The sequence below is a fragment of the Lissotriton helveticus genome, chromosome 11 (assembly GCF_964261635.1).
Source record: "Lissotriton helveticus chromosome 11, aLisHel1.1, whole genome shotgun sequence".
In the NCBI taxonomy this organism is placed as follows: Eukaryota; Metazoa; Chordata; class Amphibia; order Caudata; family Salamandridae; genus Lissotriton; species Lissotriton helveticus.
In genome coordinates, this window is record NC_136072.1 from 73,731,698 (window position 1) to 73,757,486 (window position 25,789).

Genomic DNA, 25,789 nt, shown 5'->3' on the forward strand with positions numbered 1-25,789 from the left:
CACGCAATAAATGACTCCACTCCAGAGCTTGTATAAAAACAAGTGACTTGTATTAAGATAAATAATCAGATAGATAGAGGAGGATCAGGGAAATCATAAATTCATTTAAAATACATGTGTCTCAAGACTTGCAATCAATATTGGATGAATAAATATCCGTTCTGCAATAAATATTAAATATTGGATCAATAAATAGTTAAATACATTTTTAGTGGGACACAGGCCCGACCTACGCCTTGCTTCTTGGTCAGTACCTGAAAGGAATACATCTCAAAGTCATAAGAACAACACTGCATTAAGCATCAATATCCATTTCCTCAGGTAAACAAAGGGACAGTTCCATAACAGAAACATCTCCCCGCTGTAGGAATAAACAATTCGTTAAGTGTAGTTCAAACATTTCCTTAAATATGAAACATTTCATTTGCCACAAAAGTATGTGGACGTAACTCTCCTCCTGTAATAAGAATTAAACATTTCATTAAGAATAATTATTCCATATAACAAGGTTGGGCATCCCTTTGGGAGAACTTCTCATTGGGCCCAGCTAATGAATTGCATTAGCCAGCACTAACTAGGAGAAAACATTGCAATCTAGGTAACCATCCCCTTGAGCAGGTTTAACTGTATCAGGGCTACACCAACATTCCATCAGGGAAGTAGAAATCCCTACATTGAGCAGGTGTAAGTAGATCTCTGTTATAGCAGGGGTATGAGACCCTTCCCTGGGCAGGAGTAAACATTGCCTCAAATGAGGTCAACACCTTTCATTAGGCATAAAGTATTCCTTTAGGCATCACACACCATCCTATTACCTGATGCCTGAACAGGCAGGGCCTTCCCCCTATTAATCAGGAGCTTACAGGTAAAACATTTCCTGCAATAGAGATAATCAGTTTAGCAGAAGTAAAACACTTCACTGAGGGTAAAACATTTCATTAACCATTTCCTTAGGCAGGAATGAAACTCCTATGGCAGGAATAAAAACACGCCACTGCGGATAAAACATCTCATTAGGCAGTGTAACTATATCCTTATAGCATTAACGTTCCCCTACTCAGCAATCAACAGTTAACAACTCTTCAAGGCAGAGATAACCATTTTTAACAGGCAAGCCTGAGCTTAGAAGACTTGGTTTATGCATGTAAAGCCTTTTAGTAAATGTAAACATTTCTTTTAAAGCAAGGAGCACCTCACTCCATAACTGTGGGCATGTGCTCCACCTTTCAACCAACATGAATAAATGTTTCATTAGTCAGCAGACACAGTTCATTATGCAGCTGTTGGCGTTTCCACCCCCAGGCCAGGATCAACATTCTAATTCCTACATTAAGCAGGCATAAACCTCTCAGCACCCAAGAGTAATCCTGTAAATAAGTAGAGGTTATAACACTGGGGCAGGGGTGTAATAAAACTTCTATAGTTCAGAATAATCCTGGTTCCAAGCAGGAATAACCACTTCAAAACTCTTCCCCAATCATAGGTAACATCCCCCTAATCAGGAGTAAACATTACAGGGAAGGAATTAGGCATAGGCATTTCATTAAGTAACTTATAAATAGAACATTACTCATTGCTAGAGAGCAACATCTCATTAAGTAAGCACAGGCCTTGCTTTAGATTAGTAAAACATTTCTGTTAATTAAGGTGAACATTTCAATAAGCAATTCAGTAAAGCATTCTCAATGAGCATTTTACTATGCCTTGGACTCCCCTATGCAGGGCTAAGCCATCGCAGATGAACTCAGTATGTCTTTAGGCCTACGCCGGAACCAGGGCCCAAACAGTTAATGAATGGCAAGCCTGTCCTCAGGCATAAACAGTAACTTAATGGCCTCCACGTCACTAGAGGCACATAGGGGCCAACAGGTGAGCACTTAAGGTCAAAAATACAGCGTTTCTCTGGGGCCTACAAGAGAGCGCTTGGAGGCACAATTACAGCGCTTCTATTGGACATTCAAGAAAGCGCTTGGAGTGAAATTACAGCGCTTCCCTGGGCACTACCTCAGTTCCTCACATGACAGCGCTTGGCCACAGGCAATGCTGGGGACAGCGCTTCAGCAGGCAATCAGGTTTAGATAATAGCATCCTGCAGGTACAGCACTTCACAAGGCAGCAACCCCCTTCAGTACCTCCGCACTCTTCACAGGGACAGCAAAGGAGCGTTGGGGGAGCAGGGAGTCAGCGCTTCAGAAGGCAGCAACTTCTAGAGCCACAGAAGTTCTTGGTGACACAGCGCTTCAGGGGGATAGCGCTTTTCAGGATTCACAGCGCTACGATATAGCAGGCAATTCACAGCAGAGGTAGCGCTCGGCAGACAGTTCATTCCAGGTAGCGCTGCTGAAGGGCACCACAGAATATAGCGCTTCAGGCAGGAATCGCGCCCAGGATTCTAGCGCTTCACAGACAGCAGGGTGCAGGGCTATAGCGCTTTGGCCCGCACGAGGTGGGGGCAAGACCAGCAGGTCTAATAACATTCAGTTCAGGGTGCTGCAGTTCAGGCAAATATAGCGCTTCAGAAGGCAGCAACCCCCTCCATTACTTCAGCGCTCCTCACAGGGTCAGCAAGGGCAGCGCTAGATATACAGGACAGGTGACACCCCAGTAGCAGGTTAGCAAGGGAGACCCCAGGTGACATCAGGAAACGCAGGGTCAGTACCGCGCCAATACCTGTTTGCTTCTTCAAAAGTCCTGTGATGATTTAATTTCTTCTTAGCGCTTTAGGTTTCTTGCGCCCTTGTAAATAGAGGCTTAGTTTCTTGTTGGCGTGATGTTTCTTGCGCCCTTGTAAATAGAAGCTTAGTTTCTTGTTGGCGTGATGTTCCTTACGCCCTTAGTTTTGTTGCTTGGTTTCTTGTTCCTTGAAGGGGGGAATAGTTTGGTGGCTGGTGTTCCAAGTTCTTCTCAGCCAATCCCTTCAAGTGGTCCCTGGGGGTTCCCTGCCGCGGGGTTAGGTCAGTGGGGGGGGGGGTACAGGATGCCTCAATACTTGTAAAGCAGCACACTAGGCCCTGTCATTCCAGCATCATAAGACCCTGCCCTGACCCCCACTGCCTATCCTCCTGCGTAGGTACTTCCCCAGGTCTCCCCTTAGTCCCTCTGACAGGAAAGTTTACCTTCCTTTCCTTATACAGTGCCAGTTGACAGTTGGCAGTGGCAGTTGGTGTCACCTCACCTGTTCCAGAAGGTTCCAGGGGGTTCTAGGAGGTTCCAACATTCTACCTGTGGGCAGGCTGGCAGGCTAAATTGATACATTGTTTGGAGGGTTCCAGCCAGGCCCTAGCCACTAGAATGCGCCCACTAACCCCGCTGCAGTAGCAGTGGTCAGTGGCAGCCATGTTAGGGGTATAAGACACCTGCATCTTAACATCAGTTTCACAGTACACAGGGCTTTCCTCACTACACAAGGCCTATACATTGTTGTTACCATGAGGGCATTCTGATTTAAAAGGGAAATAAAAAGGCGAAAAATTTTGGGGAAAGGGCCAAGTCTCACAAAGTCTTTAACCAAAAAAAAAAAAAAAAAAGCAGCGTTTTTCAACACATTGACAATCGGAGCCCTGATAATTTAACCCCTGCCTTCCCAGTGACTGGGGAAGGGGGATAATAATTTTTGGCAACCCTTCTATTGATTGGGGGTTGTTTCCCTCCATTAGTCCTAGAATTGGACTCTATATATATTTATTCTCTTGGTATTTCGGCTCCTGCGCCTGGCACTTCCCCACTTTGACGCCCCTGACTGGGCTGGTATTTCTGCTTCCCTCTGGGGATTGTGTAGTGAGGCTGGTAGTCTCTGGTGAAGATGGCAGATACTGAGTACTGCGATGAGGAGGGTGCTGCGTGTGATTACCAGGGCAATGACGAGTATTACGAGGAGGAATCTATGGAGGATCTAATTGATAAGAAGCTGGACGCTAAGCTTGACAAGGCCCTCTCCTCAGCCCTGCTTCCACTGACCAAAAAGCTTGATCTGCTTGTCCCTGGTAAGCCTATCCCTCACCCTGTCCCGGACCCTCGCCCCTCTAACCGTAAGAAGGTTGCTCTTGACCCGTCCTGGCCCCATGCCCAGTCCTATGATAAACTCTATAAGTCAAAGGAGACTTCCACTGGTGACAAGACCTTGCCGTCCCGTCCCCCTCCCTCCTCCCCTCTTCAGGTCACCACCACTGACACGGACACAGACACAGATTCCTCTGATGCCGCACCCCGTAAACGGTCTAAGAAACGCAAACACGCATCCCCTTCTGTCACTCCCTCGCCCTTTTCCTTTGACCCATCGGACATCATTCATCCTAGGTCCTCTGATTGGGTCCCACCCCCAGCTGTGGCGGAATATCTGGAGGCGCACCTCCGTAAAAGCTTTGATAAAGAGGTGAGAGCTCGCCTTAAGTCCGAATGTCCCCGGCCCGATCTGGCCCACAAGGTAGCCATCACCCCGGACATCGACACGTCCATGACTACTTTCCTCAAAAAGTACAAAAAAGATCCCAAAAAAGGAATTGATTGCGCCCTCAGGGCGTGCCAGGATAAGGTCCTGGACCTTTCAGGGCCTTTGGCCAAGATACTGGAGTTGGCCCTCCAGGCTCAGGAAACAGATGACGCTATCCACCCTGAAGTCCTTGCGGGTTGGGCGCAACGAGCCATTTGCATGTTGGGTAACGCAAATTGCGCTCTGGCTTCGGAGAGACGGAAATCGGTCTTGCTCCGGATCGACCCCCAGTTGGTTGAATTGGCTTCGTCAGAGCCGGGCCCCCTGGCCGAAGGACAGTTGTTTGGCGACAATTTTGTCAAGGACATTGCTAAATTTGTCAACACCTTTGCTACTCTGGATAAGTCCCAGGCCTCCTTGAAAAGAGTGTTACACCAAGTCTCTAATAGGGCCGGTCGTGGCAGGGGACGCTCGACCAGCCGCTACTCGAATACCAGTCCTCAAAGAGGTTACGTCCCCAGGCGGGGCAGAGGGTACACACAGGAGCCAGGCCAGGCTGGCTTCTACCCTTCGAGATCCCGCGGCTTCAGAGGTCGCTACAATCGAGGGGTCAACAGAGGCTACAAAAATTTCGATAATCAGTCATCCGGTAAGTCTACTGTGTCCCCTGGCCCCATTAGGGGGCAGATTGCGTTGTTTTGTAAAGAATTGGATGTGCCTCTCTTCAGACGCTTGGTTACTACAGACCGTTCAGGGCTATCACATAGAAATGTTGGAATACCCCCTTCAACCCTCCCCCCCTCAGCCTCTCCTTTTTTCCCGTCTAGAGCAGAGTTTTATCGACTCAGAGCTGAAAGAGTTGTTGCAAAAGGAGGCTATTGCTGTCGGACCCTTCATCCCCGAAGGATTCTGCAGCAACGTCTTCCTGGTGCAGAAGAAAGGTGGCGGACAACGCCTAGTTTTGAACCTACGAGACTTCAATCCCTATGTCATTTACCGACACTTCAAGATGGAGGGTATCCATCTTTTGCGAGACCTCCTGTTGGAGAACGACTGGATGGTCCGCCTAGACCTAAAGGATGCATATCTAACGGTCCCCATCTGCCTCTCTCATCAAAAATTCTTGCAGTTTCCTTGGAAAGGGCTATGGTATCGCTACAAAGTGCTCCCCTTCGGCCTGTCCTCAGCCCCGTGGGTGTTCACCAAGATCCTCAAACCTGTTGTCTCGCGTCTGAGAGAGATGGGTGTGCGTCTCATTGTGTACCTGGACGACATGCTCATTTTAGCCCAAGATCGCTCCCTTCTTCTCACTCATTTAGAGTGGACGACGTCCCTCCTTCAGAATCTGGGATTCGTCATCAACACCAAAAAATCGGTGATGATACCGAATCAACAGATGGAATTTCTAGGCTTCCTGATAGACTCTGTTGCAGCTCAGTTGCTACTTCCCCATCAAAAGATCAGGTCCATCAAAAGGGAGATTACATCCACCTTGGCCAAAGAGAAAATTTCCTTGCGGGTATTGGCGAGGATTGTGGGCCTACTGGCCTCGTCGATCCAAGCCATATTCCCCGGCCCCTTACACTACAGGGCCCTGCAGAGATTGAAGATATTTTACCTCCAACGGCGATTTCACTACGATCACCTAATTCCTCTCTCCTCGGAGGCCCGGGAGGAACTCCAGTGGTGGCTGGAACACATGTCAGCCTGGAATGGCCGAGCCATCTTCGGCGCAGCCCCGGTTGTGGTAGTCGAGTCGGACGCCAGTCAGTGGGGCTAGGGCGCTCGGTGTGGAGATTTTACCACAGGAGGACGATGGTCAGCAGACGAACTTACTCTACACATCAACTGTCTAGAATTGTTAGCAGGGTCTTTTGCCATCAGGTCTATCTCACCGCTGAAGAGCAATTGTTGCATTCTCCTCCGAATGGACAATGTCTCGGCGGTGAGATACATCAATCGCTTAGGAGGGACAAAGTCCCGGATGCTGGTCCACATTGCGAAGGAATTTTGGCACTTCTGCCTGGATCGCAAGATCTCTGTGGTGGCAGAATACCTTCCGGGGAAGTTCAATCAGGTGGCAGATTGGAACTCCCGATTTCTCCGGGACTTCAGCGATTGGAGACTTCACCCATCGCTGTTCTCGCAGATCATGACTATGCGAGGCCCCTGTCAAGTAGACCTATTTGCATCTCGCCTCAATGCCCATCTCCCACTCTTCTACAGTTGGAGACCGGACCCGATGGCCATGGGGACGGATGCGTTCCTTCACCATTGGGGGCAACTGAGGAATTATGCTTTTCCTCCGTTTGCGCTGATCCCGAGAGTGGCGGCGTTGGTGCGCCGGCAGAGAGCGACAATTGTGTTGGTGACTCCGTTATGGCCGACTCAATCGTGGTTTCCCACACTGTTGGAGTTGTCTGTGGATCTCCCATTCCGGCTCCCGGTCTTCACGACGCTTCTGCAGGACCCAGTGGGAGCGTGTCATCCCTTAATCCTGCAGAATCAGTTGACTTTAATGGTGTGGACGCTCTCAGGCGACATGAACGCCTTGCAGGGCTTTCACAAGAGGCTTCCGGCTTTATGCAGCAAGCGTGGGCTCCTTCCACCCGGAAACGATACTCTGCATCCTGGAAGAAGTGGGTGGGTTGGTGCCTTTCAAAGCAAGTGGATCCCGTGGGATCTAATGTAACTGAAATACTGAATTTTCTATCTGAACGTGCGGCCTCTGGCCTGGCTTACAGGTCAGTTAATAATTTCAGGTCTGCCATTTCTGCTGGTCACGACCTCATTGAGGGTAAACCTGTGGGGATTCATCCCTTGGTTTGTAAGTTGCTTAAAGGTGTGCGTGTTGCCAATCCTCCTCGGCCCAGGTATTCCACAATGTGGGACATTACAAAGGTGCTTAATTTGTTGGAAACCTGGCCTAATAATAATGATTTGTCATTGAAACAGCTCTCTGCCAAACTCACTATGCTTTGTGTCTTATTTCATGTCGCAGGGTTTCGGATGTTAGGGCTCTCGATTTAGCTGGTAGGATGTTTTCTCCTCAAGGTGTGTCTTTTGTTATTACACGGCGTACTAAGACCATGTCACGTTCAGTGGAGTACCCTGCCTTTCCACACAAGAGTAAGCTATGTGTGTTACAGTGTCTCAAGTGTTATGAGGAACGTACTCTTGTGCATAGGGTGGATCCTTTGGGCCAATTGCTGATCTCTGTTCAGAAACCCTTCAAGCCGGTGGCTGCGGCCACTTTGGCCAGATGGGTTAGGTGGATCATGTCGGAAGCTGGCATTGATGCATCTACTTATGGTGCTCATTCAGCTAGAGGTGCGATGGCTTCTAAAGCCTACTTATTGGGTTCCCGGTTGGAAGATATCTTGAAAGCTGCTGACTGGTCTTCGGATTCAATGTTTAAAGTGTTTTATTATAAACCAATTCCTCATGTTTCTGATGCTGTGATTGATGAGCTTTGATTGTTGAGCTTTGAACCAGCATAATCAGAAGCCTCCGGTCCTGCCATAGAATACAAAATTTTCTAGCTATCGCGACAAGAATTTTAGATTCTATTAAGGACACGGAGGCGAGGATTATCCCACCCGTTGGGACAGTTAGATAACTGTGAGTTGTTTGAAATGTGACTGCCTAACAACTTTATGCCCGCCCTTTGGAACATAGGGTTTGTGGTTTCTTTTCTCAAACTTCCTTTTTCTGTTTTCAGGAAACGACTCCAACAAGAGTTAATTGCCTTCTGTGGATGCTGCTGCTGCTCTTCCCTGATGGAGGTTGATCCTTCTGGTTTTGGATGTTTTTCTCCATTGAGAAGTACAAAGGAACTGTTCTCTCCGTTGAGAGTTAAGGACTTGTTCTCTGTGACTAAACTGTTCGCGCAAAGAAAGAGGAGGCCAGATTAGTGTCTCTATACTTTATATGCTTGTTACCTCTGTGATTGGTTACTGTTATTGGAGGCGTGGTTCAAAGCCTCATGGGAAATGTTGTTTTTTACTTATTGTAGTACTACTTTCATTGGCTGCTGTTTGTGCAGTAAAGAAATGAGAAAGCATAATCCTCGCCTCCGTGTCCTTAATAGAATCTAAAATTCTTGTCGCGATAGCTAGAAAATTTTGTATTCCCCGAGTCCGAAATGGCAGCCACAACATTACTCTACACAGCACTCAGCTTCCTGGGACTGTTCCCATCTCCGTGGGACCAGTCAATAACAATGCTTTATTTGCCATTTTTGTTGGTACTCTGTGGTGATCTTGGTAGTACCACACTGCTGAAGCTTAACCCCTTCCCTGCAGCGGTAATTCAGCCGCAGTGCGGGACGTAATTAGGGGACGTAACCCCTTGCGTGCTCAGGACGGCCCCTGGCCATCCTGCGTCACGCTGGGCGTGTGCTCAGGACGGGCCGGGCCATCCGAACTCCACCCACTAATTCATTTTCCAGGCCAGCGCAGGCACGGAATTCGCGCTGCGCTGGGGAATCGGCGGTGTTCGAACAGCTCCTGGACGTCCTGAGCACACACCCAGCATCACGTAGGACGGCCGGGCCGTCCTGAGCATACAAGGAGTCAATTTCTCTCAAACAGCCAAATCACAAAAAGCACGATTTCTGAGTGAAGATCTCCCTTTTTATTGGACTCTGCTTGACGAATCACTTTCCAGGAAGGAGCTGAGGTAGATGAAGCTTTTCATCTACAGACGCAGAAATATAAATCCTATAGGATATAATGGGATTTATATTTCTGTGGATGGCATGAGTAGGCATGAGCAGGTCATATTAAAGACAATACCCCCCATGGAATCCGGTTGCCCCATAACAACTGCCATATCTGCATCCTGCCAGCCTGCCTTCTAGTTGACCTGTTTTGGCAGCATTCTGCAGCAGTAATCCCCAGTGAAACTACCCCCCCCCCAAGTAACGAGCAAAGAATAATAAACACTGGGCAAAATGACAATTAAATCAAATGTCACCCCTTACAAACTGGTGAACAAACATCGTAGTATATGCCTATACTTGTTATTCACTGAAACTCTTTGTTATAGACAATCAACGTGGTTTCAAAAATTGTGATTCACTGTGAACCTAGTTATTGACCAGAAAAACATGATCATTGAAAAATAAGTGAATTCAAACTCTTAACTTTCACAGTGCAAGTGGAAAACCTTAACCGTATGGCCATAATGTCAAACTTTCAGCAACTGCCCTGAAATCAAGCTATGCCCTGGATGGTCTCTTGTTTATTCACAAGTTATTATCACACAAAAAAACACACACCAAAATACACATCAAAATACTGTCACACAACACACCAACCCGCAACCCACCACAAACAATCCATCACACATATTTAAACAAAAAGCCTATCACAGTAACAGACACCACAAAATGCAACACAACATGCATGTCAACACATAACACAATTTACAAAACTTAGGGCCATATGTATCATGCAAATTCGTAATCGCAAAGGCCGAAATTCACAGAATTTCGGCCTTTGCGAATGCGAATTTGCTAAATGGAATGTATGAAGCAAAAGTGGTGCAAAATAAGGAATCGCAAAATTTGTGATTCCTTATTTTGCAATTGCATTTAAGGAATCGCAAATTTTGCGATTCCTTAAATGCAATATATGTAGCAAAAAAAATTAACAAAATGCCCTTAAGGTATCGTAAATTACCACCAACTTCTAGTTGGTGGTAAGTTGCGAATTCCTTGAAAAATGCACATTTTTGCATTTTTCAAAGTGCCATGTGACACACATACATTCCCTTAGGGCATGTATGTGCGCCACATGTGCACCCATGCATATTTCAGGGGTGCAACAGGGTGTCCTTTGGACACCCCTGCACCCTTGAAATTATTCTCAATTTACGATTAGCAAATTTTGAATCGCAAATTGAGAATAACTTCCCATTCATTCCTATGGGCCTCCTGGCCCATAGAAATGAATGGAAAAGTATTCCTTAATTGCGATTCGCATTTTGCTGATCGCAATTAAGGAATTCTAAGGAATGGCAAAAAAAATGCGATTTTGTACATACATACCCATTTGCGATTCTCAAAACGATTTCTTAAAAATCGCTAATTGATAATCGCAAATGGGTATCTTGATACACATGGCCCTAAGACACATAACACAACACATAATTTACCAGCACTGCATACAAAACAGAAAACGACACACAAAATAAAACATGCAGCACCCACACATACTAGGCAACATACCACCACAACACATTAATACATAATAGTAGCACACATACAATACACAACGATATATAACACCGCACAACAAACCAACACACCAAAGCACAACACCTACCACAACGCACACATCACCATATTAGAGCACTTTAAGTAAACAAGCACAAAATACAAACGGGAAGAACATCCACAACAGAGTACCAATACATGACATGTTACACAACAAAAAACACACCATGTTGTGCAACTTACCAAACTATAGTGCAACAACACACCCCAAATGAACCCCAGACTAATACCATACTATACACTACATCTACATCCTCCAAGACAAAACCAGACACCCCAACTCACCTACAGACAACAGATTCAACAACACTTATGGCAAAACACAGCCCATAACACTAAAATGCATAACACAATTCGCAAGACAACACACACGAAGGAAACGACATACAAAACCCAAGAAAACACAAAACAGACAAAACAAACAACATAAGACTATCATACACCACACAACAGTTTTCATCCAACACCGCAAAGAATACATACTGCATAAATCGTCTATAGGAACCAAACTTCACAACACATAACACTGCATTTCAAAGCACATTAACTCACTTCAGAATATACCACGAAAAAAATAACAGCTTAACCCCGACATACCAACAAAACCCAACAACAGCTCTCAATAAATAAACATATCAGAGCTCATAACATCAGTCATTGCACTAAAAACAACACACTCCACTTAAAACACCACTCAAAACGCAACAAACCAATACACAACACACCACCAACAACCGCACAATACAAGAACATAACATTACATAAAATATCACATGAACAAATAACACACAACACCTCACACCAGACCATGGGATCACACATCACAATACTACACGTCTCCATCACTCATCAAATAACATAACATAACAATAACATGACACAATCTAACCCCACGGCAACAGTATAACAATACATAGCATAGCAGTCACAACACAAATAACATAGCACAGTGCAACACAAAACACGGAGGCTTCGAAGAAGCAGTATATACATATGGAAAATCGAGCTACAATGCAGGTGTTTATAGCTACACACCTTTCAACCTTTGCTGAGTATCAGCTGTGCAGAGCAAATCAAGACAAAGTGAAAAGCCAATGGAAAGCAAGTTTCAAATTCCCTCCAAGAAAAGTGCCAAATTACAAAAGGTATTAAAAAAAAAAGCTGCAACATCACAGTCCAATTCATTTGTCAATAACGTTTAATAAGGTGGAGAAATATTTAAAACGCTGGCTACACATTTCAACTTCGCCACATGTGTGCAGTTTGAGCGATGTCTAGCAAATAAAACAACACGGAAGACAGGTTACGTCACCTTGACACCCTGCTAAGTGTCAACCATTTCGGGTCACTATAAGGCATTTTATTCAAATTCTCACATCATTGGTCGTGTTACTTACTGAGCTGTCAGAAGCGTTCTTCCCGGGTCTCACGTGCAACACAGATTATCATCATAGGCCATGGGTGACCCTCTAAGCGAAAAAAAGGCCTTTTTCTAGCACAGTGGGGTAGCCAGTTTATTATGGACCCGAGACAATGGGAGGAAACGGCGTTGTAGCTGGCTAAGCGGAGTGTATGCATGTCTAAATGTGTTTTATGTATTTATTTATTTATTTATTTGTGCGTTTTTATATAGCGCGGACCTTACCCGAAGGCGTCAGAGCGCTTCACAAAAGGAACAGAACTGATACATGAGGAGAACATTACACGTGAACAGATTACAATAGCAGACGTTAAGTTACATGAGGTAAAAGTGACAATTGTGAGCAAACAAAATACATGAGGTAGCAAAAAGTGCACAGGAGGAAAAAGTGACAAGTGTGCAGGTTACAAGAGAAAACAAAGTACAATTAGAGGTATAATATTGCAAAATATGCTAGACACTCAGGCACTAGAATAAACGTAATGTAGGCAATGGTGGCACTTGTGCAAGTATCAAAGGCAAGCAAAATGTGAGCGGTAGCATACTGTGTGTTACAAGGGAAAAGTGGTGTGTGCAAGTTACAAAAAAAGTACCAAAGACAGGTACAAGGATAAAACAGCAGTGAATGTTAAACACTCCAACCACAAGAACACACTGGGAAGGCACTTGTGAAGCTTGATCTGGCACCAACTCACCAGTCTCACCTGAGCAGCGTGTGCGGCCTGCAGGGCTCAAGTCAGAAACTCGCTGGCAGTAAGGTGTCACCGAGCTGTCTGCAGCACAGATATATGTATTCAGGCCCCGCCCCTCCCACCTCTCTGACACCGTGGGGCGGAACATGGGCGCTCCCGCACGTCTGCAATCACAAACAACTGCTGACAATGAGGGGCAGATCTACAAGAAAGTGCTGCAGCGCGGCACCACAAACCCTGTGGCCTCGCCAGGTGTGGCACTTTCAGAGCACAGGAATGCGACATATCTACAATGATATGTCTCATTCCTGTGCTCTCCCCTGCGCTGGCGCAGAAACAGCTGCCATGCGCCGGTGCAGGCACCCTTGCACCATGGTGCAAGGATGCCTGCACCATGGGGAGATTGCTTTTGTGAAGGAAGGGACCCCTTCCTGCACAAAAGCAATCACTGCAGACATTTTCCTCTTCCAATGCGTGCTGTAGAATGCAGCACGCATTGAAAGAGGAGAAATGAAAACAATTCTCCTCGTTTCGCTTTGCTACGCCACCCCTATGGCGATGCAGCAAACTGACGCATTTCCAGGTTTACGATTTTTCGTAAATCTGGAAATGCATCAGTGGACATGGGTGTTGCGTGGGAACACCCACAGCAACACCCATGTCCCGCCCCTAACACGCAAAGTGCTGTGTGAACAGGGGCGATATTTACAAGCACAGGTTAAGTCACGCAGGGTGACTTTACCTGTGCTTGTCGATGAGGACTGACTTGATCCCCTCAGAATTGGAAGCCCATCTCCACTGCCCACTGGAAGTGGGATGCGTTGGTGGTCGTTATTTCAGGCTTTGTACCACGGCCAAGGACGTCTCGGTCTATGGTGCTGCACTGCCCACCACCCTCAGTGCCACTACACCATGTGCACTGGCACTGGGGTCCACAGAAAGTTTTCCAGGGGGGGGGGGGAATGTTAACGTCATCACCATCCTCCAACATGATGTGTGCCAGGTGCGGCACAAGAAACACTGGGGCGGAGGAGGAGCCATGGGGGCAGGAAGCAGGCCTCATACACCATAGGGTTGTTGTGCCACAGCCATCTCTTTCTTTTGTGGCACCCCAAAGTCCCTAAAATGACCCCCTAGCACCCCCAAACCCATACCCACCCTGAACCCTAAAATGACCCCCTAGCACCCCAAAACCCATACCCACCCTGAACCGCTAAAATTAGGCCCCTTGCACCCCAAAACCCATACCCACCCTGAACCCTAAAATTACCCCCTAGCACCCCAAAACCCATACCCACCCTGAACCCTAAAATTACCCCTGCCCCCCAAAACTCATACCCGCCCTGAACCCTAAAATTACCGCCCTGGCACCCATAACCCATCCCGCCCTAACCCCTAAAATTGTCCCCCTGGCACGCCAAAGCCTATACCCACCTGAACCTTAAAATTACCCCCTGGCACCCCAAAACCCGTAACCCATACCCACCCTGACCCCTAAAATTGTCCCCCTGGCCCCCCAAAACCCATACCCGCCATGAACCCTAAAATTACCCCCCTGGCACCCCAATCCCTAACCCACCCTGAACCTTAAAATGACTCCCTGGCAACCTAAAACCCACACACACCCTGAACCCTAAAGTTACCCCCCCGGCACCCCAAAAGGAGAACACTACATTCTGATTGTGTATCGCGCCGTCTCCCAGCTCAGGAGTATCTGCTGGTCTGGATCTGCTCGCCCTGGTTTGGTTCTGCTCGCCCTTCTCTGGTGATGTTCTGCCTGCCCTGTCCCTCTTCCGGACCCACCGAGCCTGCCTCCGTGCACACTGCCTGGACCTACTCTGTCTGGCCTGGTTCTTTCTCCTTTGGACCCGCTGTCTTCACTGGTGGAGTTAGGACACAGGTCTCACTTCTCTGAAACTGCGCTCCCTCACTCAGACCCCCCGCCCCCCCCCCTCCACTTGCTCTCTCATCTGTCTTCCTCCCTACTTCTCGGTCTCTCTTTCCTCACTGCTTCTCTCTCTCTTTCTCTCCCCCCCTTCGTTCACTCTCACCCCCCCCCCCCCACTGTATGCGTCTCCCCGACCCCACCAAGTCTTCCTCTGTTTCCCCCTCTCTTCTTCCTCCTCATGTCGGTGATAGGGAGCCCGGGGCCCTCTCTGAAAATGCGAGCTGGAGGTGACGTTAAGTGTGAAAGCACCAAGGCGTGAACCGGGAGAAGAAGCGGGGGAGGGGGTGGGCGGCAGGTAGAGGGTCAAAGGGGGCACTGGCTCTCAGAGATGTGAGAAGGGGCAGGGAGCAGCCTGAGGACAAAAACAACATCAGAGCAAGAGGCAGGCGCTCCGCGGGGAGCCTGGTGTTGTAAAATGAAGAACCGCACACTTCTTAGCATAACAAAGCAGCAGAAGGGCGTCTTCCACTAGAGCCAAGAACCTCACCCATCGCAAACAAACAGCAGCCACTAGAGAAACTAGCAGTGTCATGAAAACAACAAAGGACAGAGACAGACAGGGGAGAGGGTGGGCGACATGTAGAGGGTAAAAGGGGGCACTGGCTCTCAGAGAAGTGAGAAGGGGCAGGTAGCAGCCTGAGGACAAAAACAACATCAGAGCAAGAGGCAGAAGCTCCACGGGGAGCCTGGTGTTGTAAAATGAAGAAACGCACACTTCTTAGCACAACAAAGCAGCCGAAGGATGCCTTTCACTAGAGCCAAGAACCTGACCCATTGCAAACAAACAGCAGCCTCCGGAGAAACCAGCGGTGTCATAAAAGCAACAAAGGACAGAGACAGAAGGCTGCCGCCGAAACCTGGAAGTTCAACTTACACCTTTAAAAAAAGGCAATTCATGATACAAGCACCACACGCCAAAACACTATAAATATATATAATTCTCCCATCAATGCATACCTGAGAGTGAATAAAAAGATGAGCAGTAAACTAAGGCAGTTACTGACAGACACTAAGCATGGGCGTCCGCAGGGAAGGGCAAGGAGGGGCGCTCCAGGGGGGGCAAGCACCCCTCCTTGCCCCGCCTGTGGATGCCAATGCCCGTGTGCAGGTTCTTTGGACCCCAGGTATGTCTGGTTCTTCAATTTAGAACACAGAGAGGCCTTCCAAAGGCTCTGTTCTTAAGAGGGGCACAGCTATTGATTGTGCACCAGGTGCAGTGGCAAAAGGGTACCATGGTGCGAGGGGCCCTTTGAATACAAAGAACAACTGTCTGTTTCAGTTCAGCCAGATATTTTGAAGAGAGGCCCTGTGTATCCAAATGATCCTGGTCTTTTTCAATTCAGTAAACAGACTAACCAAATTCTTCGCTTTAGCCGGGATATAGCTATCCAGAGTGCAACAGGTGCAGGAGCATCTGGGCCCAAAGGCTCGAGGGGGCCTTTGGATCCCAAGCATAGCCGTCTTTTCCAGTTCAGGTCACAAAGAGACGAGAAAAAAACGCTGCAACGCATGCATTACAACGCATGCTTTAACCCCGCATGGCATTATAACAAACATGGCTTGTCGTACGTGGTATAAGGTGTTGGATTTAACTCCAACACCTTCCCTACTGTTGCACAGACTGGAGCTGGAATAGTAAATTATACTACTTCAAACTCCAGCGCACCCCGACAGCAAGTCGGGGTAAAGAATTGCGTTGTAACAGCATGCGGGATAAAAACATGCGCTGTAATGCCACACGGCCCAAAGAGACCCACTGCTGAAGGGGTATCTGGGCAAATAAATGCGAAGGGACATTTGGACCCCAGTTACGGTTGTCTTTGACTACCATTCTGCGGGCATGATCCACTGGTCCATGCTCATCTGTTGAACCCAACCCTACTGGCCTTCTCCAAGGTGAAAATGGCGAACCCAGGCTCCATTCTATTTTCACACATTCAGTTCATGGTTAAGTTTATTTAAGACACAAGTATCTCAAACAATTCAATCACAGTTCATAACGTTAAAAAATAAAGTACATTAAAATACAAATAACTGGGAAACACATTTAAAATTTAGCAGTTGTAATTAAAAAAGAAACATTTCTCATAAACAAGCTACACAATCATTTATAGCCATTACAAAACTACTAATTGCACACGTTACGTTCATAAGTTGCATTAGAAATAAAAATGTAATTGTGTCCAATCTTCTCTTATTATATCATATTTAAAACTTTGGGTTTTAATTATGGTTTTAAAATTTTGTGACACAGATTTAAGAATTAAAGATAATCTAAAAAATATGGACCTTTGTAATTAGCATTTCCAGCCCACAGCCACACAACCCTACTGATTTCTTTAAAAAATATACCCCTAAGGGATGAGAGTGGGATGGATGGAGCTCTATTCTAAATCTTAATAATATACTACAAATTTGACTACTAGGCAAACCAACCCTGGTGGGTTATACATTTGGTTATTTTTCAAATGAATGCTGCAACTATCAGTAGGTCGACTGTGGAACCTTAATCCAAGTAAAAAAGTGTTCAAATTAAGCATCAAGAAGCGTATCCAACAATGCTCCTACTCGGTAGACAAGGCAATCCTTGCCAAAAGCAAGCACGCATAGGCAGTAATCAGTTCTCACCAGCTGCCCTCTCCATTAAAATATCTTGCTTGCACATATTCCTTGCACCAAAAACAGAGATTCTAGGTGCTTAGATGGGCAAGTAAAAGACACACAATTGATGGACGGAATGCAGAACAAATCAAAATATTCACCCACAGTCGAGAGATCTGGGTTAATCCATCGTTCTTTTGCTCACCATGCCACCCCAGTTTAGACCTGGCCATATGTAAATCAGTCTTGACCCTGTGGCTCATGAGAACAGTCCAGCCCGAACTGCTAAGCCAGGTCCTCCCTGGACCGGAAACAAGCATCCTAGGACCGGATTCGGGGTTTCACCCCTCTTCAGCCAGGACAGCTTAAATCCAGTGGCACAGGGAGCCTGTGACCCACGTATGGGCATACCCGGCACACTTAGGGCGAGGAATCATAAGACACAAAATTGATGGACGGACTGCAGAACAAATCAAAACATTCACCCCCAGTCAAGAGATCTAGGTTAAGTCCATCATTCTTTTGCTCACCATGCCACCCCAGTTTAGACTTGGCCATATTCAAATCACTCTTGACCCTGTGCCTCATGGAAACAGTCCAGCCTGAACTGCTAAGCCAGGTCCTCCATGGACCAGAAACAATCATCCTAAGACTGGTTTTGGGGTTTCACCCCTCTTCAGCCAGGATAGCTTGAATCCAGTGGCACAGTGAGCCCGGGACACACGTCTGGGCATACCCGGCGCACTTAGGGTGAGGAAGCAAAAGACACACAATTGAGGCACACGGTCAAGACTGATTTGCATATGGCCAGGTCTAAACTGGTTTGGCATGGTGAGCAAAAGAATGATGGATTTAACTCAGATCTCTTGACTGGGGGTAAATGTTTTGATTGGTTCTGCATTCCGTCCATCAATTGTGTGTCTTTTGCTTTCTCGCCCTAAGTGCGCCGGGTATGCCCAGACGTGTGTCCCGGGCTCACTGTGCCACTGGAATCAAGCTATCCAGCTCGGCAAGGACATCACTGTGCTAGTACTATGCTTAAAGACTTTGCTGTGGGAATGGCAAAAGACTTAGGCCTTTTCTATCTCGGCGTGGATGGCACTGTGCTAATCCAATGCTTAAAGACTTTGATAGAAAAACAGACATTTGAGGTAAGCAGATGTAGAGTGTCGCTGGTGTTGAGAGTGCTCTAACAGGAGCTGCTCTCCACCTAAACTTGAGAACTACCCAGAGTTCTCCCTCTTTTTGCATAATTTATGCGTTACTCTATGCCTGAAAGGGTTTTGTTTTGACTTATACTGGGTGCTCCCTTGTGTCTGGACAAAGCTATACGTCTATGAAGAGCCTCAATTAGAGCGAAAAACTGTGTCAGGGGTTACTTTTACTCATTTCAGGTTGGCTTGAGTTGGTATTTTACCAATTCAAAGCTGCAATACTGTGCCTGGAGTGATAAATGGCTTTTGTCATTTACAGCTTGGCAAGGACAGCACTGTGCTAGTCCTATGCTTAAAGACTTTTCTGTAGAAATGGCAAAATACTTTGTCCTTTTCTATCTCGGCATGGATGGTGTTGTGCTAATCCAATGCTTAAAGAATAGATATTTGAGGTGAGCAGATCTAGAGTGTCGCTGGTGTTGAGAGTGCTCTAACAGGAACTGCTTTCCACCTAAACTTGAGAACTACACAGAGTTCTCTCCTTTTTTGCATATATATATATATATATATATATATATATATATATATATATATATATTGTTGTCCAATTGCTCTGCATCAGAGAAGCACACAACAGCAGTGAGGTAATATTCCTCTTTTATTCATGTTGAAGAGATGGTTTAACATCCGTCACTTTCCTTGCTAGCCAATGCGTTTCAGTGCTGTGAAAGCAGCAAAATCGAGATGGAGCGAGTGGCCATCAGTCTCTTTTAAATTTCCTTAACCCCTTCGCTGTTTCGGTAATTCCACCATGGTGTGGGGAGGGGGCCACGGTGCCACGATGCTCATGACGAGCTGGGCTTGTCACGACTCCGCCCACTGATTAATTTGCCCGCACAGGCGGGGAATCAATCGTGTGTGGGCGGACTTTGGCCGTTATGAAGAGCACAGCTCCACTGTGACTCATGACGAGCCAGGCTCGTCATGAGCATGGATGAGGTTAAACCCCTGATAGTAGAGAATGCTTTCTACTTGGTGCTTTGGAATGTGTCCTCCAAGATCGAGACCTAGGGCCTTATTTTGAGTTTGGCGGACTGCTAAGCCCACAGTGGTGGTGCAGCTACCGCCGTACCAGCAATCCAACTGCCCTATTACAAGTTGGGCGGTCGGACCACCATGGGACCACTGCTACTGCCAGGGATCGGTGATCCCTGGCGGTGGCGCAGTGGTCAGAGGCCATAATATGCTGGTGGTCTAGCTGCTGCACCGCCAAGCATATTATGACTTTCCTCACTGCCCTCCTGTTTATGACGGCGAGCACGCCATGAAAAGGGTGGTGGTGTGGAAACTGAGGGGAACGCCTCAATGCATGGGGGTGCATGCAGGAGGGCATGTGGTGTGCCCCCATGTCTATGTGCACCCTCATGTTCCTGCACATGATAAAATGCACAACATTGTGTATTTTGGTCTGAGCAGGAGCGTGCTTTGGTGTTCCCACTGCGGTGCCTTTCTAAGGCTCTCCAGTTGGAACCGCCAAAGCCCCGCCCACCAGACCTGGAGGAAACTCTTATGCTGGTGGGAGGTCAACGGATGGCTTTGGCGGTGTGACAGCAGGGCCCTGGCGTGGTGGCATATAGCAATAAGACCCTAATAAAGTTCATCCCTAAATATTTATGTACAGAGACTTCCTCAACTCCTGTATCCAATGAAAGCCCAGGAATGATTGAAAATCCCAGACTAGGGTATAGATGTAATCTATTGGGTCAAGTGAATTCCCCTTACTAAAGGTCTTGCTTGTGGGAGTATCTGCAGAGTATCGCCAAAATAAAATGATGATAACATGAAGGTATTATCATTTTATTTTCCTTTGGGACTCCGGAATGGGAGGGGCTGGCTCGCCGCAGAGGGAGCAGGAGTGGTTTGCACTCCCTCCCTACATGCGCATGGCGCTTTCACCGGCCCTCTAGGGCCGACCAGTCATGCCCAGTTTGCATGTTCACCGTTGGGCTGTGTTGCACAGCCCCCTGGAGAACATGCTCAGCCTTCCCAGGCACTGCCTAAGTGGAAAAACAGGCCACTCAGACCAATCACGATGCCGCTCCTGCAGCATCGTGATTGGCTGGCAGAGACTGGAAGCCTAGATGCTTCTGGTGCATGCTGCAGGCAGCAGCCGGGAGGGAGACAAGGTGACGGAGGAGAGGAGTGCGGCTGAGGTGAAGGCGGTTACAAAGCAGGTAAGTGAATTTTTTTATTTTTTCATCTTTTTATTCCTCCCCCCCACCTCCCGTCTCACCACCCCATTCAGAGGCATCTGCCACAGGGTATCTGACTAGATATGATGCTTAAGGTAGAATTAATTTAATTACAAGACCAGAGGCTACCATTATGCAAACATCTTTTATTTGACCACTGCTGCGGCACCTTCAAAGACGTCACAATAAAACACCAGAACTGGAACATAAAAGTCCATAAGTATTCCTTCCAAGAAACATTGTTCCTCTTTGTATTTGGAGAACTGACTAAATAAAAACACCTGCTGCACTGAAATAAACAAAACAAAACCCATTTGCTTTCTGCATACAGTGCAGTTATGAGATTTAGAATTTAATGAATTGTGAATCAGGTTACTGTAGATACATAAAACAGTTCTTTATGTATTGCAATTCAAACACTCCATAGGGGAGAGAACAACCAAGTATCTAAAGAGACATATAGTCCACTGGTCGCTGCCAAACCCCACTCTGTGCATATTTTACAGAATTGATAACAGTAGGTTTGCAGACAGTTGTATTGTCAGGCAGACCTAAACATTGGGGTTAAAGGAGAATTCACAGTGATGCAACCAGTATTGTCATAGAAACTCATGTCATGACTTTAACATTCCTCTAATTTCAATAGGAGGCTGGATTTATTATGTTTTCTTAAACTGTGCTCTTCCACAGAAAAACTCTGCACTTCTTGAATAAAGATCAACATTACAAGCTTCTTTTAATAAAGCTCAGTGGGTTAAGACTGCACAGCTGAGGTTCAGATGCTCACCTCTAATCTTGGATTTCATATTAAAGAGCAATGCGTTAGGTTGGGCAAAATAAATTATATACCTACTGTTTGATGTAAATGCCTTTGGCCATGGCTTTATATACAGTACATGGTTTTATTATTGTAACACACTGATTCATTTGTAATCCAGAGTTTTGAGTCGTCTGTCAGTTGCAGCAGTCATTTTCCTGAAAAAAGACTTCCAACAGCTCAGTTGGAGCTGCACTGCTGGACAGAAAGGGTGTGTGTGGAAATGGTGTGCAATGGGATGCCCTAAACTGAGTGGTCAATGCCAACACCATTTCCTTTAATCACATTTATGTCAAGTGAGTGAATCTCATGGTTGAAGCTCTGCTTTTGTGAACCTAGCCGTGTAAATGGGGCAGTGGTGCACAGAGGAGGACGGGCACGACTAACCCCTTTTTTGGGGGGGGGGGGGGAGTACTTTTACCACACTCCTCCAGATTAGGCCTAGTCATTCTTTTATATTAAAGTTTGATGTTTTTGTTTCCTGCTACAGCAAACGGCATGTGAATATCCATTACAGAGACATATACATCTCTTTCAGAATAAACCTTAATATAGTGTTTAAAGAGCACACTACAGTCAGAGAGATAGCGTGGATTTAAAAAGGGGCTCAAGGCCACCTTTTGTAGTAATTTCCCTTTTGGTCCCACTTTTGTTCTCCCTTATTTTAGCGTATTACACGTTTTAGGCTGCCTTTGATTTGCACAGCCACTCCAGACAGATTTATTTTGTGCCATGGTATTATTTTAGTAATACGCTGCACATATTATTATTCAGTTCTTTTCGGGAATCAGTATGAACATTTCTTACAAGGGAGAACAACATGGTGTAATGTTTTTCTTGCACTCAGTCAGCAACGTCTCCTAACGTTTTAGACACAACCCAGTGGCACAGCTGCTGTTTTACAACACTGTACTTCTTATCATATAAACCGTGACTTGCTACTTGGAGAGGAGAAATGTAGCAAAGGGAAAAGTCTTGGAACAGGTGCACCAGCCTTATCTAACCTAAGCTTAAACCTATGATGTGGACCACCTAATTACAAATTCCGGGTATGGGTTCGGAAAAGGGATACTACAGGTAGAGCAATTAGACAATGAGGGGCAGATTTACAAGCCCCTTGCGCTTCATTTACGCCTCCGTTGCGTCACTTTTGTGACGCAGCGGCGGCGCAAATCCTGTGCCATGGTGCGGGGTACTTACAACGTGACACATAGGCGTTCCTGCGCAGGTGGGGGGGCATTCCGGCGCAGGAACTCCTCCTAAAAGTGGCTAAGTGAAATCTACAATCTTTTAGGCCAATGCTGCGTCAAAACCCTGCGCCTGCTTGAAGCAGGCGTAAGGCTTGACGCAGCAGTGGAAGAATAGGGCACCCCCGAGCATTGCTGGAGCTGTGTTGCATTTGCGACGCAACTTCAGCAATGCGCCGCCTTTACGGCACAGATGCGTCAAGCATCTGTGCCGTTTTTGCCCCATGGTGCGCCGCATTGTAAATGCGGTGCATCATAGATGGCGGAGCTGCGGCGCACAATTACTAGCGCATCCCTGCTGATATGCAGGGATGCGCCAGTAATTATAAATCTGCCCCTGAGTGTCCACTCCACAGCAAAGGGACATAGAGAATGCAGGGTGGAGTGACTATGTGAATAGGACTGTATATAGGACATCACAGCCAATATCTCAAGAAAGAGAACAGGAGCATAGAGGGACTGAATATAGTCCTCTCCCTTGCCAGAAGGAGAAGGGGGGAGGTGTAATAGTCTCACCAGAGAGTGTGCAGAACTGGTGATCACGTAGAGAGAGCAAGAAGAGAGAGACAAGTAAAGTGAGGAGAGCAGGATATGACGATGGCTTTACAGGACTAACTTAGAGAAGTTTTGGGAAGCGAGCAGACAGCATAGAATCCATACACGACCATGTGGAGAGCATGTGTGAACTTCTTCAAATCCCAGAAGCAAGTCACCCTTCTTATGATATGCAAGAGAGATCGCTTATTGACTTAGACTGCACAAGGGACGCATGGAGACTGCCTAAACGAAATAATGCAAGGAAACAGAAGTGAAATGTGCTCCTTAGTAGTAGGAAACCCTAAGCTACAGAGCTTGAGAGGTTACAATTCCAAAGCACCCATGGCCAGCCAAACCCCAGAATGGGATACAGTGAGGTTAGGGGATGAGTGACACTTCACAACGGTACAGCACAGCAAATGAGTGCCCAAAGGAAGGAAGGAAGGAAGAAAGGAAGGAAGGAAGGAAGGAAGGAAGGAAGGAAGGAAGGAAGGAAGGAAGAAAATAGTTGGCACTTGGTTGTAGCATTTGTAGATAACTTAGCAGACTGGACTGAACGGTTAGCTCCACAAATGAGCCCATGGGCACAAGATGTGTCCTTTGACCTACATGACATTGCATTCTGTATGGTGAGAGTGATCGAGAGTGGGACTACATTTGCATAAGGAAATGTCTGTGTATATGGCGGAAATGCACCAAACTGCACTATCTCCAGCTTGTCACCAGTCCTTTACACCAGATACCGCTGATATGTAAGGGACCTGGGGAACTACATTATGTTCCTTAGCCACAAATGGACAAGGAAAACTCAGAAAACAGTTGCCACTGCTAATAAAGGGAGCAAAAGACACACAAATGATGGATGGAATGTGGAACAAATCAAACATTCACCCCCAGTCAAGAGATCTTGGGTGAATCCATTGTTCTTTTGCTCACCATGCCACCCTACTTTAGACCCAGCCATATGCAAATCAGTCTTGACCCTGCTCCTCATACGAACAGTCCAGCCCAACTACCAAGCCAGGTCCGCTCTGGACCAGAAGCAAACATCAAGGGACAGGTTTGGTCCACCACAATTCACTGAGGTCATGGGTCTCTGTGCATTGTTCTGTGTCTGAGCAGAATCCCTGCAACATGGCGCACCTAATGTAGTGGTCTTATTTTGAGACTCCTGAGTAGTGCTTATATCAGTCCACGACACCCTCACTATTGTTTCCGGTTGACAGTGGTGACCGATTAACCTGCCTATAGTTACATAGGCTTTTTCAAGCTTGATAATTTAAAAAGGTCCATACTTTGAGTTACCGCCCATTTAGTGTTGTGCTACATTTTCTCTTTACTTCTTCTCTACTGTGTCCTTATGGCTGATGATGAGATCCCCCAACATAGTCGGATGGCGGTCCAGAACTATTTGCAGACATATGCCACCCCCTTGGAGGGCATGGCGGTTGTTTTTGTGGTAAGTGCTGAAGCGGCTTACCCGTTTGAGTTTTTCTATTCATGGGTTGCATTCCCTGCGGTGAATGCAGATAGCAATACGTTTCATATTTACACTCCCACTGCTGTTCCAATGGATTATACTCCTTATAGGACACAGGAGATTCCGATTTCAGCTTGGCAGCACCGAGTTTGGTTTAATGGCGCCCTTCCCCACTCTGTAACAGCGGTTCAGTTAGGTCCTTTGTCCATCCCAGGAGCCTCTTGGCCTGTTATGGCTGGGTTTACTCCGCACCCGCGTTACATGCAGGTTCCGGTTGGTGACTTGAGAAGCCTTTATACCTCTGCTATAGGGGTTGTAAGGGAGTTGGTACAATACGTAGCCCACAACGTCCACGGCGGGGCACCTGGAGCTACGGCGCATCCGGTTGGGCCGGGCATGATGAAGCTTAGGCCTGTCATGGTTAATGCGGTCATGGGCAAGCGCCCCCAGGATAAGGATGAAATGCCTTTTTGGCTTGCCGAGCAATTTGACTAACTGGAAGCAGTATTTCCTAATACGACTTCTGTTGAGAAACACAGAATTCTGGCAATTACTTTGCAAAAAGGATTAGTGCTAGAGGTGACTGATTGTGACACCTGGGGTAAGATATTTGCGGCAGTCTATGCTAAGTGCTTCGGCACACCATGCATGGCTGTCCTACCCTCCGTCATTAAGCCTTTCCAAGATGAATACGGGGCGGAGGCAGCTGTTGAATTGGGGATGAGACTCATTGGAGTGTTTGACATAGTTTCCGATCTCGTCCTTACTAATGTTAAGGGAGATGCGGTGAACTTCCAAGTATCTAATGTTTTGCGTGAGGTCCCTGAGGCCGAGAAACCCCAGCAGTTACCAAAGATTATTGCGGCGGCATATAAGACAATTGGCCGGAATAGTTTGGGTGTTAAGCCTTTTGCTAAGAAACCAGCACAACA

The 25,789-nt window shown here is 46.8% G+C and overlaps 1 protein-coding gene across 2 annotated transcripts in view; it reads right to left on the bottom strand.

Moving 5' to 3' along the window:
* LOC144790639 (dehydrogenase/reductase SDR family member 4-like) overlaps nucleotides 1–12,887 on the bottom strand; it is a 141,725-nt gene extending 128,838 nt beyond the window's left edge. The window contains exon 1 of one of the 2 annotated variants that reach the window (XM_078665370.1): nucleotides 12,825–12,887. The gene's annotated coding sequence lies outside the window, so the exon portion shown is untranslated. The remainder of the gene's footprint in view (nucleotides 1–12,824) is intronic. The other variant, XM_078665371.1, reaches the window with a different exon arrangement.
* Nucleotides 12,888–25,789: the final 12,902 nt, after the last annotated feature.